The 19,488-nt window shown below is 51.7% G+C and overlaps 1 protein-coding gene across 3 annotated transcripts in view; it reads right to left on the bottom strand.

Annotated features, from left to right (window-relative positions):
* COQ8A (coenzyme Q8A) overlaps nt 1-19,069 on the bottom strand; it is a 47,499-nt gene extending 28,430 nt beyond the window's left edge. For 2 of the 3 annotated variants that reach the window (XM_019976047.2, XM_019976048.2), the window contains exon 1: nt 18,915-19,069. The gene's annotated coding sequence lies outside the window, so the exon portion shown is untranslated. The remainder of the gene's footprint in view (nt 1-18,914) is intronic. The other variant, XM_019976049.2, reaches the window with a different exon arrangement.
* Nucleotides 19,070-19,488: the final 419 nt, after the last annotated feature.

Below are 19,488 nucleotides of genomic sequence, written 5' to 3'. Positions count from 1 at the left end.
CCCTCCGTGTCTCCAGCAACTCGCACCACATTGACACAGAGCAGACAGAAATGAACTCAGCTGGCCCCCCCCCAAGATTTAAGAAAGCCTGCCATTTCTGGGACAGGCTCACACCTGCTTACAGCTTTCAATCTACATACGGACTCAAAGGTCTCCTAGGAGCCTTGTCTGAGGCAGAGGTCTCATACTTTAGGGGGCATCAGAAATCACCCAGGAGACTCGCTAAAATACAGCTTGCTGCTCCCCAACCCCAGGTTTCTGATTCTCTAGGTCTGAAATGGAACCTGGAAACCTACGTTTCTAATAGATTCCCACCTGCTGCTGCTGGTGGTCCTGGAAACTTACCTTAAGAATCCTGTCCTGGAAGAAGAGGCAAAAAGGAACCAAGGTGGCCCACACTCAAGGCCAGGCAGGAAGTCTAAACAGAGACCCTTTCCTCAAAGCTTCTCCCTGCTACTCCCTAAAAGTCTGGCTTTGTCCCTAAGTGGAAACCTTCCACTGCCCCTTCCTTTCCCATTACTCTTCCTCAAGAAACTGAAAAAGGAGACAGCCACCAAAGGAATCTCAAGACTGCCACTTAGTGTTCCTGGGAAAAGATTGTTTAATGACCTCCAGGAGGCCCAGGATGGGGGCTCACAGGTGGCCAAGAGCAATCTTTTTTTACTTTGGGCATGAACAGTCCCAGTTTCTAGTCTGCATGGACACTGGAAAGTTCCTTTACATGCCTGAAATTTTTCCTTCTTGCTTTCCCTCTTAGAAAATGAAAATACCAGTGGACTGTTTCCTCCAAGGACTGATAAGAGTGTGTGTGTCAGAGAAAAGACTTAAACCTTTGAAGCCCAAATCCATGAACTTCTGTAGATGTGCCCTTCACTTCGGCCTTTAAAATCACACCCCGGGGGCCAATATCTCAGACCCGGAAGGCTCCTACCTAGTGAGGTCTGCCCTGAGGGCCCATTCATCAGCAGGTTCAGAAACATCCTAACACACATCAATTTTCAAAGCCAACTGAAAACAGGAAGAACCACCCAGGGGAAGAGACAGAGAAAAAGAGCCTGTGCCCCTCTCCAACCCCACCTCGTACCCACCCCTCCGCTGTCAGTCAGTCCCAGCCAGACCTGGTGAGTCAAGCTTCCACAATGGAGAACGGGCGACTAGGGTCATTCATGCCCGACAGCTACAAGCCACCTCTGGAATACCCCAAACCTGTGTGCCTACTACGAAGTCCCCTTTCCCTGTCGCCCTCCCAGGCCATCCTTTCTGGGAGATATCCAAGCATCCCTGTCAAACTGCATTTCCTTAACATTGAATGTGTGATAATTCAGCCACAAGAACATAAATTACAACACTCAGACTGGCTACATAAATAGTGGTCCACCCATAGATGGACTGCTGTGCAGCCACTTAAAATGACAACAAAGGTATTTACTGGCAAATAAGAAAGTTTACTATATGTTCCCACATAGGAAGGAAGCAGCTTACACAACAATATTATCCTTTGTTTTGGAAGGACAGAAGGAGGAGGAAAGAAGTTTCAAAGAAGGGTGATGGGTGATAGCAAACATGCATAACAGGTCTTCTCTGGGCGGTGGGGTGATACATTTCTTTTTACTTTCTTCATTTGCTTTATTTCCTAAAGTTTTCAACAAAGAACATACACTACTTCTGTAACAGAAAATAAGTTACAGAAAAAGAATCTTCAATATCTATTGTTAAAATGAAAAATACAAGCAAGCACACAGAGGTGTGATTTAAAGCAACTATCCCACATCCCTCAAGTGTCTGTCCTGGGTGCGATGGGCAGAGGGCTGGAGGCAGATCAGAAAGCTATAAATAAGGCCTCTCCACACCCTTGTTTAGCCACTCTCCTTCATCAGAAGACAACTGCCCCTAACAGGCCACCAGGAAGATGGAACATGGCCATCCCTCTTTTGGGAAAGAAGCTCAACTGCCCTTCTCAGGAAGTGGTGAGAAAATCACTGGGCACAGGTAGGTCTAATGCTGGCCCTGTGTTAAAAGACAGAAACGATTAATGGGCACTTTCCCCCAAAACAGGATCCTAGTTTAGAATAATGCAGTAAGTGCAGTGATCACATTTTTCTGACCCAGAAGTTAAGAGATGTAATATGACTGGTGCCCTTCTAGATCAGGGGTCAGCAAACCATGGGGACAAATCCAGCCCTGTTTACTGGAACACAAATGTTTTAAATAAGGATTTACTGGAACACAAATTACTGCTCATTCCTTTAGGTATTGTCAACAGCTCATTGATATGTATTACCTACGGCTGTTTGGGGTTTTGGGGTTTGATTTGGTTTTAAGCTATAACACCAAGTTGAGTAGTTGCAAGTGAGAACTATGGCTCACAAAGCTTAAAATATCCCCTTATCTGGTTCTTTCAGGGAAGTGTGTTGACCCCGATTCTAGGGCAACAGAGTAAAACATAACCTCAACTGTCCCAGGAAATCTGGAAAGGCCACTGGAGTTAGAGCAGTCCACCAGAGCTGGCACTGGGGTGAGCACACCTCAGCACAGCTCTGCTCCTGACCCCAAGAGATGGGCACCTTCCCAGGCATAGAGCTGCCCACTACCCAGAGGCCCCAGGCAGGGGCTGGACAGAGGGAGGGGCTCTGAGGTGACCACCTTTTACTGGCTCACCCAGAGCAGGATGATCTGAGAGCTGCTAATGAAGGGGTCAGGCCAGGGGTGGGGTGGGGTCAGATGCCGACTTCCTGTTCTCCTTCCTCCTGCCTTTCCCAAGGTTTTCAGCCATACAGCTGCCTCCTGCGTCCCCTCATCTCACATTAAAATGACAAGTACACTGTCAGTCCACTGCTTGAGACCAGTCCTCCATTCCAGAACTTTCACCGTATCACTAACAGGAGCCCCCTCTGCCAGGCAAGCACCAGTGTGTGCCTGGGAGGGGAGAGGCAGGCAGACAGGATGCCCACTGCCGCTCCCACCCTCAGCCGCCCACCGAGCCCCCACTGCAGGACAGGGCAGCCTCCTGCCCTGGTCCAGGCTGCTCACCACAGACTCCCACGGGGCTGAAGACGCAGCCCGTGGCTGGCGCAGCAGAACTGTCCCCTGTAAGGAAAGAAGTTCATTTCTGGGCCTCAAGTTGTCTCCTACGCTAAGGACTTCATGTTCCTTCAAAAGCCATTTCCAGACTATTGGGATTTTTTTGGAAACCATTTAAAAAGTATAGACTCTTATGCTAACACACTCAAGGGCTTGTTGAATAGCGGGCACTCTGACATTCTCCAGTGAATTTCACTGGTTCCCCAAACATCTGAAGCAGAAGACCAGCATAATGTGACGTTAACTGTAGCTTCTATTTTTCACTCAGAGTTTATTATATGCCAGGCTGTGTGCTAAGTGTTCTATGTGTATTACCTCCCTTACTTTTCTTTCTTCCCTGACCAGGGATTGAACCCACAACCCCTGCATTAGAAGCTTGGAGTCTTAACCACTGGACTGCCAGGGAAGTCCCCTATGTCCATTGTACAGTGAAGGAACTAAGGTAGAGAGAGGTTAAGTGACTTGCCCAAAGTCACACAACAAGTCACACCACTTGCCCAAAGTCAAAATAAGAGCTAGAACTCAAATCCATCACGGCTCAGGAACCAGGCAACCATTTCACAGGTAAAAGGAGAAAACTAGCAAAAGAGTGATATCCTCGATGGCAAGCCTCCATTCTTCACCCTTTTGGGAAATTAAGATATTCTTAGGACTCCCTGGTACGTTGCCCCAAAGTGGACACTGGGCTGGGGGCAGCAAGAGGGAATCGAAAAAGCAGCAGCAGGAGTAGTTCCAGCCTCTAATGACAATCCAGAGAGAAACTCAGGCCATGAATGGACCTGCACGGGCCCAGGGCTCCAGAGCACAGGTAGGTACCTCAGAGGGCCCCAGGTGACCTTTCCTCTCACTGGGGAGCAAATGTAACTGATTACAAACACCAACATGCCAAGCATGGGGTCCTGAGTGCAGTCTCACTGTCTGATTATAAACCAATGTATTCTGCTTAAAAGATTAAAAAAGATTTGGTCCAGGAAGTGATACTGATGAAGCAGTCAAGATGCTCTGGAGTTGGGCGCTCCCGGTTAAAATTCTGACTCTGCTGCTGACCTAAGTAGTCATTTAAGCTCAACTTTGCACCTCAGTTTCCCTCATCTGTTCTCAAGAGGAGTGGGTTAGATAATCCATATAATAGTACTTAGGACCCCGGATGCCTGGCACATACAGAAGGTGCTCAAAACCTGCCAGCTGATGATCATTATTATTAAGACCACACAGACACCCTGGAATGAGGTCTGGACTTGGTGAGACCAGGGCGAGCATGAATGAGACCAGTGTGGACAACCCTCTTACTGATTTACACTCCCAGCAGCCGGGCCGGGTACAGTACCAGATGTGACTCAGGGAGGGCAGACTCACCCTCTCCTGGGGACCAGTGTGGCTTATACGGCTGTGGTGTGAGGCATTACTCAGGAAAGGCAGTCTGGCGTGCTGGCAGCCCGCATGCAGTGCCCAGGACAAGCAGGATAAAAATACCACTGGTAATCCTCAGCACGGTCGATGCCACTCTCAGAGAAGATAACTGCACGGGAGGCTTTCGCTAGGTATTTTCAGGGAGGGACAGTGCAGGGAAACCCCTCTGACGCCCACAAGTTCCCTGGCTCCATCCTACAGCCCATCTGCCGCCAGATTAATCCTCAAAGCCATTTGCATCACATTTCACCCTCGGCTCAAATGGCTCCTAGTTTTCTACAGAATAAGCCCCAAACTCCTGAGCCTGAAGGTGGAGGCTGAAGTCAGGACCCAGGCCTCCCATCCAATCTCTACTTACACCTATGTACCCCCACCACACACAGACACATACACGCACGCACGTACCTGCTCCTTCACCTGTGCACTTCACCTATGCACCCATCAGCCATGCAGACTGTATGCATGATGCCAGCCTCTGGGCCTGAGCATCAGCTCTGTGCGCGCGTGCACACACACACACACGCACACACACACGCATGCGCACACATGCATGCGCACGCACACACACGCACCTGCTCCTTCACCTGTGCACTTCACCTATGCACCCATCAGCCATGCAGACTGTATGCATGATGCCAGCCTCTGGGCCTGAGCATCAGCTCTGTGCGCGCGTGCACACACACACACATGCACACACACACGCATGTGCACACATGCATGCGCACGCACACACACGCACCTGCTCCTTCACCTGTGCACTTCACCTATGCACCCATCAGCCATGCAGACTGTATGCATGATGCCAGCCTCTGGGCCTGGGCATCAGCTCTGTGCGCGCGTGCACACACACACGCATGCACACACACACACATGTGCACACATGCATGCGCACGCACACACACGCACCTGCTCCTTCACCTGTGCACTTCACCTATGCACCCATCAGCCATGCAGACTGTATGCATGATGCCAGCCTCTGGGCCTGGGCATCAGCTCTGTGCGCGCGTGCACACACACACGCATGCACACACACACACATGTGCACACATGCATGCGCACGCACACACACGCACCTGCTCCTTCACCTGTGCACTTCACCTATGCACCCATCAGCCATGCAGACTGTATGCATGATGCCAGCCTCTGGGCCTGGGCATCAGCTCTGTGCGCGCGTGCACACACACACGCATGCACACACACACACACATGTGCACACATGCATGCGCACGCACACACACGCACCTGCTCCTTCACCTGTGCACTTCACCTATGCACCCATCAGCCATGCAGACTGTATGCATGATGCCAGCCTCTGGGCCTGGGCATCAGCTCTGTGCGCGCATGCACACACACACACATGCACACACACACGCATGTGCACACATGCATGCGCACACACACACACGCACCTGCTCCTTCACCTGTGCACTTCACCTATGCACCCATCAGCCATGCAGACTGTATGCATGATGCCAGCCTCTGGGCCTGAGCATCAGTTCTGTGCGCGCGTGCACACACACACGCATGCACACACACACGCATGCACGCACACACACGCATGCGCGCACACACACACGCACCTGCTCCTTCACCTGTGCATTTCACCTATGCACCCATCAGCCATGAAGACTGTCTGCATGATGCCAGCCTCTGGGCCTGGGCATCAGCTCTGCTCTGACCGGCCAGGATGCTCCAGGTCCCTGAACCTGCTTCCTATAACCTCACCTGAATACTAATGATGGCCTAAGTCCAATCTAAATAAGAGAGACAGAAGTACTTTGAAATGTACGAATATATTCAACATTCCTTGAATATATTCAAGGACATATGTCTAAATTGGGCCCTCATTTTTTCTCAGCTCTTCTGAATTTAACACTTTCCATTGATTGACCAATCCAGCTCTGGTCAGATTCTGCCCCATTTGTAAGTTACCTTTAGCACATAGAAGTCTTTTCAGTAACAAACCTCTTGAGGGAGGCTCACATCTCATACACCTCTGACTCTTTCCACCCCCACTCCCCCCGACATTCACACAGACTGACCTTGACCACACAAACACCAATGTCATCTGCACGGTCACACAGCGGTGAGGAAGGACCCTGGTGCTGTAGTTGAGGAGTTCCTCTTAAACTAAAATCAGGTATTTACGCGGTTGTGTTAAAATCTGGCCAAAATACTGCGGGTGGCTGTGGCCGGCTGAATGACGGCCACCCAGAGATGTTCACACAGATGAACACACATGTTCTAATCCCCAGAATCTGCGACTAAGTTATCTCATGTGGTGACAGGGACTTTGCAGGTGTGATGAATTAAAGAACTTGAGATGGAGGGGGCTATCCACCTGGGCCCAGTGTAATCAGGGGTCCTTACGAGAAAGGCAGGAGGATCCAAGTCAGAAGAGGAAGATGTGAGAGAGGCAGAGGCTGGAGCGATGCAGTTGTGGAGACAGAGACTCAGCCAAGGGAGGCAGGCGGCTCTCAGAAGCTGGAAAGAGGAGCGGAGCGGCTCTGTCCTCGGGCCCCCAGAGAGTCTGCTGACTCCTTGGTCTTAGCCAGGTGAGACCCACATCAGACTTCTGACCTCCAGAATATTAAGATAATCAATCTGTAGTGTTTTTAAGTCCCTGAGTTTGTGGTCATTTCTTACAGCAACAATGGAAACTAATGTAGTGGCTATTTTTTAAAAGGTAGATTCCTGGGTTGGGAAGAAGGGCTGTATCCTAGAATAATTTTGAGATCATTCCTCTAAAATAACTTCGTGTGGTCACTCCACAAGCGGCACTGAGTGCTGGCTAGTGCCCGGTGCTGTGCTGGGTGCTGGCATGTCCCACGGGCCGCTTGAGACACATTCCTGCTCCTGATGACAGAGTCCTGCTTGCGTTCAGTATAAACATGCCCCACTTGTCCACCGGCTTCGGGTCAACACTGAGAACACCACGGAGCACCTGTGTTACACACCAGGCACTGCACAGCGTAGGGCCCCGCACCCTCCGAGTAAGAGCCCCCAGCCTCAAAACGCTGTCACCACTTATATTCTTAACCTTTTAAAACACGTTCACTGCAGATTAAACATTTCAATTAAATAATATTAATAATAAGAACAGCTAACAGTCATTATTCCCCTTATGCATGCGTCACTTTGTGCTGCTCCTAATCTTACAACCAGGGCTTCCCTGGTGGTTCAGATGGTAAAGAATCTGCCTGGAATGTGGGAGACCTGGGTTGGATCCCTGGGTCGGAAGGATCCCCTGGAGGAGGACATGACAACCCACTCCAGTATTCTTGCCTGGAGAATCCCATGGACAGAGGAGCCTGGTGGGCTACAGTCTATGGGGTCATCAAGACTCAGACATGACTGAGCGACCTTCACTTCACTTTCATCTCACAACAACCCTGTACAGAATTACGGTCTCGACTTGCTGATGAGGCAGAGCTCCACACGGTAAAGAGAACTCGTCCCAACACTCTCAAGAGCTGGCCAATCTACACCTGCCTGACCCCTGGCTCCCTCAGCCCTTTCCTCTTGTGGCCTAGGAAGTGAGAGCAAATAAGAAAACTTCACCCCAGTCAGAAACATGTTTTTAAATCAGTAGTCACTCTCCTGGAAACACAGCAAGATTCACGCCTTGGAAAGTGTCCAACTGGTTGCAGAAAATTATGAGTCATAAAAATCCAGGAGCTGGCTGGGCTCTCAAGGGCCACCTGGCCAAACTGCCTTACTGGAAAGTTCCTCAGCTACCAGACTGAGAGTGTCAGGCTTCTCAGCACCAGCAATCCCACCCTGGTTCTATCTCAGACACAGTGGGAGAAAGAGGCAGGAGCCTCACACTGGGTCTACGCTGGGTATGCGCTCCACTGGGTATGTGGCCCCAGTCCTACCATGTACCAACCTTTATCAGCAGCACCTCCAAACACCACATGCAGGCCAGGCACAGACACTTATGCACATCACTGGTGTAAAGGTTAAATTAATGACTCCTGCCACGGAGAGCCCATGCAACCCTTTGGCACTATGTGCTCAGTCGCTCAGTTGTGTCCGACTCTTTGCGACCCCATGGACTGTAGCTCACCAGGCTTCTCTGCCCATGGCGATTCTCCAGGCAAGAGTACTGGAGTGGGGTGCCATGCCCTCCTCCAGGGGATCTTCCCAACCCAGGGATCGAACCCAGAGCTCCTGTATTGCTGGCGGATTCTTTACCATCTGAGCCACCAGGGAAGTGTACACAAAACCCCAATAGTTTTTAAAACCAGTGAGTTAACCTACAAAGGACAACTCCAGACAAATGACTGTAGGCAGGAAGAGAACGAGAAAAGGACAGACAGAGGGCGAGGCAGCTGCCTCCTCGCTGACCTCCACTCTTCTTTGCTGGAAGAACTAAGGCCTGGCCCTCAAGGTTCTTCACTGTGGACCACAAGACATCTTTCCAGTGCTTATTTCCCACTATCTCCCCCACACCAGGGCTTCAGCCAGAATGGCTCATCCTCAACACACACACAGACATACTCCCACCCCCCCCACACACACACTCACACGTCTTCCTGCTTCCACATGCTGCCTCTGCCTCCCCCGGAACACCCTTTCCTCTACCAAAGTCCTACTCATCCTCATGAAACATTAAGACGCTCCACAGCAGTCCCCTGCTCCATCCTAAAGCCACCTCTCTTCCTCTAAAGTCCCTCTTGCCATGCCCTGTATGACTCTTGGTGTATCCATCCCATCTCCCGGGGTTGCATGGTGCCTTCCTGGAGAGGGGACTCTCTTACCCAGACCCTGACTCCTGCTGAGGGCTGGCACTTCACTACACCCTCACCAGGAGTGTCATACCCACGGGCACCCAGGGGCTCCCCAGCTTCCCAAGCTCCATCTTTTGAACCCACAACTCAAGTGACACCAGGGATGCTAAGCACCTGGGAAATGCTTTCTGTCCACAATCACTGTGAACCACCTCAATGCAGAGGCATGGACACAGCAGTAGGATCAGCACCCCAGTGTTTTAACAGGCAGAAGAGGGGGAAACCAAGGAAGAACAACGTTCATAAGGGGACACTCGGGAGCCTGCTCCTATGCTCATGCAGACACGGGGAGCGAGTGGTGTGGTCCACCCAGGATACCCTATTCGGCCCCACTCCCTCCTTAGAAGAAGAGTGGGAGGGAAGACGGAAAAGAGAGCAGGTCTGGCCCACTAACAGTGCGTTCATGTGGGCTGCAACAGGGGCATAGCAGGCGTGACCCATACGTGGTACCCAGCCCTCAGCTTTACCAAACGTTGGCTATAAACACAGCAGGGAGCAAGAGCCACAAACTGCTTTTTTGATCTCACACAGATGGGAGATGTTTGCTCCAGAATCTGTCAAACAGTAACCACTTGTGGGTCACAGGGCAACCTATTCTTACCTTCACCCTCCCCTGAGCCAGGCCTGGTGCCAAACAGAGAAAATGTGCCAGGCAGAAAGCAAACCAGGCTTAACCCCAGGATCTGGGTTTAATGTAAAAGTTCTGTGTGTGAACAACCCCCAGGACCTCACATCTTGCCCAGGAGATGGCAGGAACCCTCTGGCTCCCGGTCCGCGAGGGCAGCCAGCCAGCCCCAGGTTCGAAGCCCACCCTGGGCACCAGCCACATGTGACAATGGGCCCTCCTGCTCTCCCTTGGGCTGAGCTTCCTCGTTTCCTCACATATAAGAAGCTGAGACTGACCTAGATGACCTCAAGATTTGAGATTAGGTCATGGCCTTTTATCCCCTGAGCGGATCAGTATGACCCAGGGCTGTGCTAAAAATTGGGATTTAACAGGGTCTAGAGAGAATCACAGGCTTCCCAAGTGGCGTGAGTGGTAAAGAACTTGTTTGCCAATGCAGGAGGCATAAGAGACCTGAGTTTGATCCCGAAGTAGGGAAGATCCCCTGGAGGAGGGCATGGCTACCCACTCCAGTATTCTTGCCTAGAGAATCCCATGGACAAAGGAGCCTGGCAACTACAGTCCATGGGGTCACAAAGAATCGGAAATGACTGAAGCGACCTTGCACACACACACACACAAAGATTTTCACACTCAAAAGAATCTAAGTACTAACTCTTCTAGACACTCTGTGAAAACAGCAAGCGTGTGTGTGTGGCGGGGGTGGGGTGGGACGGGGGTTGAGGGGGTGGGCAGACTTGCTTCTCAGGGGTGGAGAGGTGGGGACCACAACCTCTTTCAGGCAACACCTCTGGGAAAGTCCAGTAGGAGGGGCAGGGAGCAGGGAAGGGATTTGGGCCCCTTCTCAGAGAACCAGGAAACACTTCCCTGCCCCACTTACACACACACACCAGGAAACACTTTCCTGCCCCACTTACACACACACACACATACACACACCAGGAAACACTTTCCTGCCTCACTTACACACACACACACATACACACACACACACACACACACCCGCCTCCTGCCCTCCTCAGCAGCTGCCAGGAGCCTGACTTCCCCTTTGAGCACCACCCCAGGCCAGCCTCCCCTCTCACACCAAGCAGAGGGCCTCACTCACATCTAGCTGACCTGTTGCTTCCCTAAAACAGAGGCAATCAGCTGTGCTCGCCCTCAAGCCCTGGTCCAGGCCTCAGCCCTCCCCCGGCTTCCCTTATCTCCTATCTCCTCATCCTATCTCCTCCCCGCACTGCCATCCCGAAATTCTTCCCTCTCCCTCCTCCTCTAGGACCTTGCCTCTGACCTATTTTTTGTTTTGCCTTCAATCTCTCCTTCCACAAAAGCTTTCCCCCTCAAGCCCACAAACCTGCTCTCAGCTTTCACGCACCAAATATGAAAAAACCTCCTGTTGATTCTGTCTCTCCTTCCATCTCACCTCTGCCAACGTTCCAGGGACAGAGGGCACCTCCCGTCTTGTCCTTCCTCCTCCCTCAGCACAGGCTGTCTGGCCCAGACCCCAAGCTCTCCACCACCACCCCCCACACCATGACACTCACAATGGCTACCTGATGGCTCCATACACCTAAGCCACCCCAACACCATCCTCCCCAGCCTTTCCCGCTGGCCCCACTCTCTCGGGAAATCCTGACCTGGGTTTCCGTCACTCTGTCAGCCCCTCAGCTCAGCTTCTTTCACCAGCTCCTCATCCTCACAGCACAGGTGTCCCCAGGCCTGGTCCCCAGCCTCTCCACCCGGCTCCCTACACTGTCCCCTGGGAACAGGCTTCAGCCTCCCCATGGGCTGGTGGCTCCCCCAGGCCTGTGCATGCCATTCCCAGCTGGGGCAGGGCAGGCCAACCCAACCACTGAATCAATTCTAGAACCAAACCAGTTATACATACATGACATCTCTCCCTCCAAGTCCTACGGACACCAATGAAGGGGTCCAGGGAACTGGGGGTGGGGGGAACGGAGCAGTTCTAGACCTTGACTGTGATAATGGTTACATGATTCTATGCATTTACCAAACCACCCAACTGCACACCAGAAAGTGTGAACCTACTGTATGCAAACTGTACCTTAATAACAAAAGAATACAGGGGAAAATCCCACAAGGCACCTCGACCCCTTTGCTTCTAAAACGATCACCATCTTCCTTCCGCCAGTCCAGCTCCTCCTCCCCTGACCCTGTTTTCAGCAGTGACACCACCATCTACCCCAAACAGTGCTCCCCTCACTAGACATCTCAGCCCGGGTTAAGCAGTCACTTAAGAGATTCCACCTGCACAGAGTTATACTCTCTGGAATCTACGCTTTCACTCCACCTCCCCAAGGCCTGCCACCTGGGACTCAGGCCGCCCTCACTTCTTACAGGCCACCTCACTAGGCTCCCCTTCATCTACCCTGAGCCCTCCACCATAATCCAGTCCCCATTCTGCACAGTTTGCCTACTGAGTGCCCTCCCCTCCCCAGAGCGGCATCCACTTTTGCCCCTTCCTGCTCGGGCCTCAGCTTTGGATCCTTTCTCTCCCACAGAAACCCAGGCACCCTTCAGGCCGCAGCTCCTAGACCTCCCAGCACAGGAATCCACTTCGTTAGCCCTCTCCCAACAGAACCAGTAGCACTGCACCCTGGGTTCCCACAGCAGAAGGCCGCCCCCGCTCCCACAGCCCCCGGTCCTGCACAGTCCGCCCAATACCCTCGGATACCCACGTCCACTGCACATATGCCACGGCACGGAGCCACCTCCCTCTCTGTCAGGGCCCCCCAGGCTGCAACGGAGCTGTGGGCGCTTTCCAGCCTGAACTATCAGCTGAAAAGTAGGAGGGCTAGGCCAAGCCCGCCTGGCCCCCTGACCCCACTGCTGAGATTAAATGCCACAACAGAAGTACTAGTGGACTATCCTAAATTCCTAAGGGTGATCGCACAGGCTACTTCAACAGGAAATAGGGACTCACCCCATCCACTCCCTAGCCCAGCCCCCTACCGCTCCCCTCCAACTCCTAACCCTCCTACCAAGCTGCACTCACCCCCACCAGGCAGTCCCCGGCCCCAAGGCTTCTGCTCAAAGAGCCCACTGCCTGGACAGATGCCACTCAAAGAATGGTCCTGGGACTAAAGGTGTAATCCTTGATGAAATAACAGGAGTAAGCAGAGATCAAATTGCCAACATCCACTGGATCATGGAAAAAGCAAGAGAGTTCCAGAAAAACATCTATTTCTGCTTTATTGACTATGCCAAAGCCTTTGACTGTGTGGATCACAATAAACTGTGGAAAATTCTGAGAGATGGGAATACCAGACCACCTGATCTGCCTCTTGAGAAATGTGTATGCAGGTCAGGAAGCAACAGTTAGAACCGGACATGGAACAACAGACTGGTTCCAAATAGGGAATGGAGTATGTCAAGGCTGTATATTGTCATCCTGCTCATTTAACCTATATGCAGAGTACATCATGAGAAACACTGGGCTGGAAGAAGCACAAGCTAGAATCAAGATTTTCAGGAGAAATATCAATAACCTCAGATATGCAGATGACACCACCCTTATGGCAGAAAGTGAAGAGGAACTCAAAAGCCTCTTGATGAAAGTGAAAGTGGAGAGTGAAAAAGTTGGCTTAAAGCTCAACATTCAGAAAACGAAGATCATGGCATCTGGTCCCATCACTTCATGGGAAATAGATGGGGAAACAGTGGAAACAGTGTCAGACTTTATTTTTCTGGGCTCCAAAATCACTGCAGATGCTGACTGCAGCCATGAAATTAAAAGACGCTTACTCCTTGGAAGAAAAGTTATGACCAACCTAGATAGCATATTGAAAAGCAGAGACATTACTTTACCAACAAAGGTCTGTCTAGTCAAGGCTATGGTTTTGCCAGTGGTCATGTATAGATGTGAGAGTTGGACTGTGAAGAAAGCTGAAGTGAAGTCGCTCAGTCGTGCCCAACTCTTTGCGACCCCATGGATAGCCTGCACCCAGCTTCTCTGTCCATGGGATTTTCAAGGCAAGAGTACTGGAGTGGGTTGCCATTTCCTTCTTCAGGGAATCTTCCCAACCCAGGGATCGAACCCAGGTCTCTCACATTGTAGACAGACGCTTTGCCACTGATGCTTTTGAACTGTGGTGTTGGAGAAGACTTGAGAGTCCCTTGGACTGCAAGGAGATCCAACCAGTCCATTCTAAAGGAGATCGGCCCTCGGTGTTCTTTGGAAGGAATGATGCTAAAGCTGAAACTCCAGTACTTTGGCCACCTCATGCAAAGAGTTGACTCATTGGAAAAGACTCTGATGCTGGGAGGGATTGGGGGCAGGAGGAAAAGGGGACGACAGAGGATGAGATGGCTGGATGGCACTACCGACTCGATGGATGTGAGTTTGAGTGAACTCCAGGAGATGGTGATGGACAGGGAGGCCTGGCATGCTGCAATTCATGGGGTCGCAAAGAGTCTGACATGACTGAGCGACTGAACTGAACTGAACTGAAGCACTTAGAAAGGCTTCCCTGGTAGCTCAGCTGGTAAAGAATCTGCCTGCAATGCAGGAGACCCCAGTTAGATTCCTGGACCAGGGAGTTCCCCTGGAGAAGGGACAGGCTACCCACTCCAGCATTCTTGGGCTTCCCTGGTGGTGGCTCAGATGGTCAAGAATTCACTTGCAATGTGGAAGACCTGAGTTCAATCCCTAGGTTGGGAAGATTCCCTGGAGGAGGGCATGGTAACCGACTCCAGTATTCTTGCCTGGAGAATCCCCATAGACAGAGGAGTCCATGGGGCTACAAAGAGTCGGACACGACTGAGTGACTAAGCACAAGCACTCAGAAACCCTCACAGCAATTTAGCATGGCCATGATGTGAAGAACTGACTCGTTGGAAAAGACCCTGATGCTGGGAAAGATTGAAGGTGGGAGGAGAAGGGGACAACAGAGGATGAGATGGTTGGATGGCATCACCGACTCGATGGACATGAGTTTGAGTAAGCTCCAGGAGCTGGTGATGGACAGGGAAGCCTGGCGTGCTGCGGTCCATGGGGTCTCAAAGAATCGGACACGAATGAGCGACTGAACTGAACTGATGACACTTTTAGTGTGTTTTACAAAAGTACTGGTCTGCAGCAAATTGGGGAAAAATAAAACCTGGCCTTTAGCATAGAGTCTGGGAAGCACTGGCCCCTCACTCCTCTACACTCCTGCCTCTTTCTGCTAAAATCCTGCTCATCGTCAGTGTCCCAGTTAATACGCCTTCTCCTCCAAGAGTCACTAGCCAGAAGTGGTCTCACTCAGAGCCCCTAGTTCAAACCACACTGAGGGTGCTTAGGTGGTATCTGCATACCACTTATTACAATTCCCAGAGGCCAGGGACCCAGAGAACTGTTCAGTTGTATATTCCCAATGCCACACTCAAGGAATACAATAAACTGATACTTGTTCAACAATGAGTAAATAACCAGCTGCTGCTGTTGCTGCTAAAATGCTTCAGTTGTGTCCGACTCTTTGCGACCCCATGGACTGTAGGCAACCAGGCTCCTCTGTCCATGGGATACTCCAGGCAAGGATACTGGAGTGGGTTGCCATGCCCTCCTCCAGCGGATCTTCCCAACCCAAGGATCGAACCCACGTCTCTTACATCTCCTGCATTGACAGGTGGATTCTTTACCACTAGTGCCACCTGGGAAGCTCACCCACAATGTCACAGAGGGCTTTTCTTCAGGGCAGGACATGGAGGGGCACCAACCCTTAGGGTACACATGATTTCCCAGGTTTGGACAAAACGCAGCCCCTCTCCCTCCACCCAGAAGGAAACGGAACAATGTTTTAAAAAGCAAGTTGAGGGCTCTGGAGACAAGAACTCAGTCACTATTCACTACAAGAGAATCTACAATACTCTGAAATGGCAAGTTGAGAGAAAAACCCTCAGCTTTCTCATGAATCCTTCTCTGCATGGACAGAAGAAAAAAAAATAAATCATATCCAAGTATGAAGAATAAAAAGATTTTTTTCAGGGTCATTTCCAACTTTAAATATACTATAGGCCCATGACCTCAAAGCAAAAAGGTCAAGAGCTCAGGAGCCTATAACCCCACAATGAACAGCATGCTTATTAACAGACCACTCAGGTGTGAAAATTGTGGGGAGAAGCCCACCCAGACGCACCCCTCTCAGGGTTCTGACCCTGCCTCAGAGTCAGCTGACCCCATTCCCGCTACCCCCTCTCCCTGCATGGGCGCAACTCCTAACGCAGCAGGACCCTCACGTTCCCCCCTCCCACAGGCTCTTCTTTCTCTGGCTCTCCCAAGTTCCTGGCTGTTGTTTAGCAAGAATGCTGGAACTATTTCCAGATGCCACTGTCAGATCAAGACAACTCTCTATCTAAATATTCCTGTCTAATTTTGCACACAGCTCTTGTTTCAACTGACAAAGATAATGACTCAGTGTCCACAGCTCTTGATGGAAAATCATCCTGCCGAGTTTGGAGCTTCCCAATAATAAGCTTCTCTAAACTTCTTTTTGAGAAAGGAAGACTGACCTCCCTGTCCAGATTCTGTTCTGCAGGCAAGAAAGGGTACCCAAAAGACCCCCTAACAAACCAAGGAGTGTTATGGGAAAATCCTGATACATCCCCATAGGACCAATCAATGACAAGAAAAGGAAATCCACGGTATGGACTTGGGGTGTTTTTCCTGTCCAATAACCATTGTTTCTTCACTTTTCTGCATCCCCGTCAGTTTGTGACTTTGGAATTTGGGGCATAAATTCTGGGTTAAAGTGAAGACAAACTCTAGACTCAGAAGTAAGTGTCTTTCCCTGCAAAAACAAATGGCTCATTGTCTCCGACATTGTCTCTGATGCTTTGATCAACTGGAAAAGCACTCTACAAATTGTACATGTGTCCCTTCTGCACCAGTACATTTCTGGGTAGCCTCTTTCAGGAGGAGTACATGGTACAAGTAAATACACCTACATATATGTTTGAAATGCAGACACTTTCTCTCTGCAGACATGGGCCTAGCCCCCTCTCACATCATAAGACATAAGAGATGTCTCAGTAAATAAGTGAGGATGAACAAAGTATCACTTTGCAAAAGCCACTTATGGAAAACTGAATTGGCCTTTCAGTCACCACTGACGGCTTAAACCTCTTTGCTCACTGTTTACAAAACACCCCATGGTTATTTCACATGCATATCTCCCACAGTCTTGCAAACACCCCAAAGACAGAAACCACAAGTCTCCCACTTCTTTTGGGGCTTCCCAGGTGGCGCTAGTGGTAAAGAACCCACCTGCCAATGCAGGAGACATAACAGACCTGGGCTGGATCCTTGGGTTGGGAAGATCCCCTGGAGAAGGGCATGGCAACCCATTCCAGTAGTCTTACCTGGAGAATCCCATGGACAGAGGAGCCTGGCAGGCTACAGTGCATAGGGTCGAAAAGAGTTGGACACGACTGAAGCGACTTAGTATGCATCCCCGCTTCTTTTGTATTCTGGACTCAGTCTCTGCCATGCATTCAGCAGGCACAGCTAATGCCCATAGGTTTCTAACCTCCTATCTCACCCCTATCCCCCAGGTATGGAGCAGGGGGTAAGGAAATTCCCTTGAAGCCCAACCAACATGGCTTCTATCATTGTTTTGGGACAGAGAGCACAATGCTATCTGCTACCTAAACCTCTCAGCTACTCATGGACAGGTCCCAGGGGGGCCTTTGGCAGCATGGGAACTCTTACAGTTTTATCTCTGTGGTTCTCAATCAAGGTTGACTGAGTCCTCCAGGAGACATCTGGCAATGTGTGGAGACATTTTTGGTTGTCACAACTAGTGGGGGAAGATGAGGGGGTACTACTAGCATCTAATGGATAGAGGCCAGGGATGCTGCTGAAAATTAAGAAACCCTGGCTTATGTGACACACAGGAAGCATTCTGACCACCTTAATTCACTTTTCCTTTGAGTTGTCCAAGGTCAGGTCCAAAATCCTAACCCTGTTTTGTCTGCATCATTTGCAAAGTTGAAAATGCCCAAAGCCATCATCAATCATAAAGGTGTTTCCCCTGAGAATCACCAGTTTCCCCACCCCTCCTCCCGCTTTGTACCTTCTCCAGAGATGGGCCCTCCTGCCAGCATAACAACTGGCAAGCTGGCATCCTGCACGCTCAAATCCTTTAACAACAAGTTAGACCTGGCAGGTCCAACTCTTCAGTCTTCTGTCACGCACACCCAAGGCCCAAGTGAGCATGGACGAGTTTCCCAATGGGCTGCAGGCCCTACCTAGGATGAAAGGCTGCACAGAAGCCGCTCACCCTTCAGAGGACTGGCACCTGTCATCCAAATGGAGAGTTCCAGCATCCAGACCTGCCCCCCAGCAGCATTCTCCATCCCACAAGGTCCATGGGAGGACCGGCCTCCGTTTGGCAGAGGGGCAGGCACTGGGGAAAGGCACGACCATTGACAAGATCCCCAGCGTTTGAAGCAGCAGGATGGGCCAAAGAAAAGGCAGCGGCGAACATAACCAAAAAGGACCCTCAGTCCCATGTTCATACAAAACCCTCACCAGTGAAACCCAACAGCTGGCTAGGGCCAAGGGCGTCAAAATCCTGACACAAACCTCGGGCCAGGGACAATTAGCGCCCCTGAGACAGTGCAAAGGGGTCTAGGCGTGAAGAGAAATGTCATCGTAAGAAAGCGAGGCAAGAAAGCAGTACTGGCAACCAAGAAACAAGGCATCAGGTCACCAGGGCTGCTAGGCGAGTTCCGAGGACCCAAGGCTCCGGCACGCAGCCTTCGCACCCTCCCCGAGACAGATATGGGCTGTGGGAACGGGGGTAGCAGACAGCCGTAGGCGCCCACCCTGCATTCTGAGGCGCGCCCACGGCGCCGTGGCCTGGAACTCCGGGCAAATGAAACTCGCAAAGGGGAAGCCGCTCTGTCACTTGAGGATGCAAGAAGGGCCCAAGCGGGAGGTGAGCCCTGCTCTGGCCTCAGGCAGACGGCGCCCAGGGCACGCGGCGCCCGGCGGGCAGCAGCCTTACCCGGCTGCAGGAAGCTAGGATCCGCGGTCACCTTCGCGCAGCCTCCGCGCGCTCGCCTCAGCGCTGGCGCCCGGCACGCGCTCCGGATCTGTTTACCAACTCGCCCGCGCCCGGAGACCCAGAGCCCTCAGCCCTGCCCCGCGGGCCACTCCCATTGGCTGCGCCGCCGCCTCCAGCCCAACGCCGCGCATCGCGGGGCAGCGTGCTCGGCCCGTGCGCTCGACCCGCGGCCAATGGGGTCTGAGGGAGGAGAGAGAGGAGCCAATGGGAGGCCCGCCAGCGCGCAGGGCCCCTCCCATTCTTCCCCTGGCTGCTGCCCTCTTCCCTAGTTAAAAAAGCCGGACTGAAGACCACGCGCTGGGTCTAGAGAGACATCTCGCGTGCTCCCGGAGACCTCAGTCTTCTCCAGACCGGACGGCAAACGCAGCTGCGGTGACCAATGTCGGCTGTCTTGTCCCGGGCTGGTACTCCCCGGGCTTTCTAGAGGCCGAGGAAGGAGCCGTCGCGACTACAGCGGGCCCGCTCCGCGCTGGCCGTTTTGTAATGAGGAGAGGAGCCCTCTCCTGGTTCCCCA

This window comes from Bos indicus, chromosome 16, assembly GCF_029378745.1.
Source record: "Bos indicus isolate NIAB-ARS_2022 breed Sahiwal x Tharparkar chromosome 16, NIAB-ARS_B.indTharparkar_mat_pri_1.0, whole genome shotgun sequence".
Lineage (NCBI taxonomy): Eukaryota > Metazoa > Chordata > Mammalia > Artiodactyla > Bovidae > Bos > Bos indicus.
This window is presented reverse-complemented; position numbering and strand designations above follow the sequence as displayed.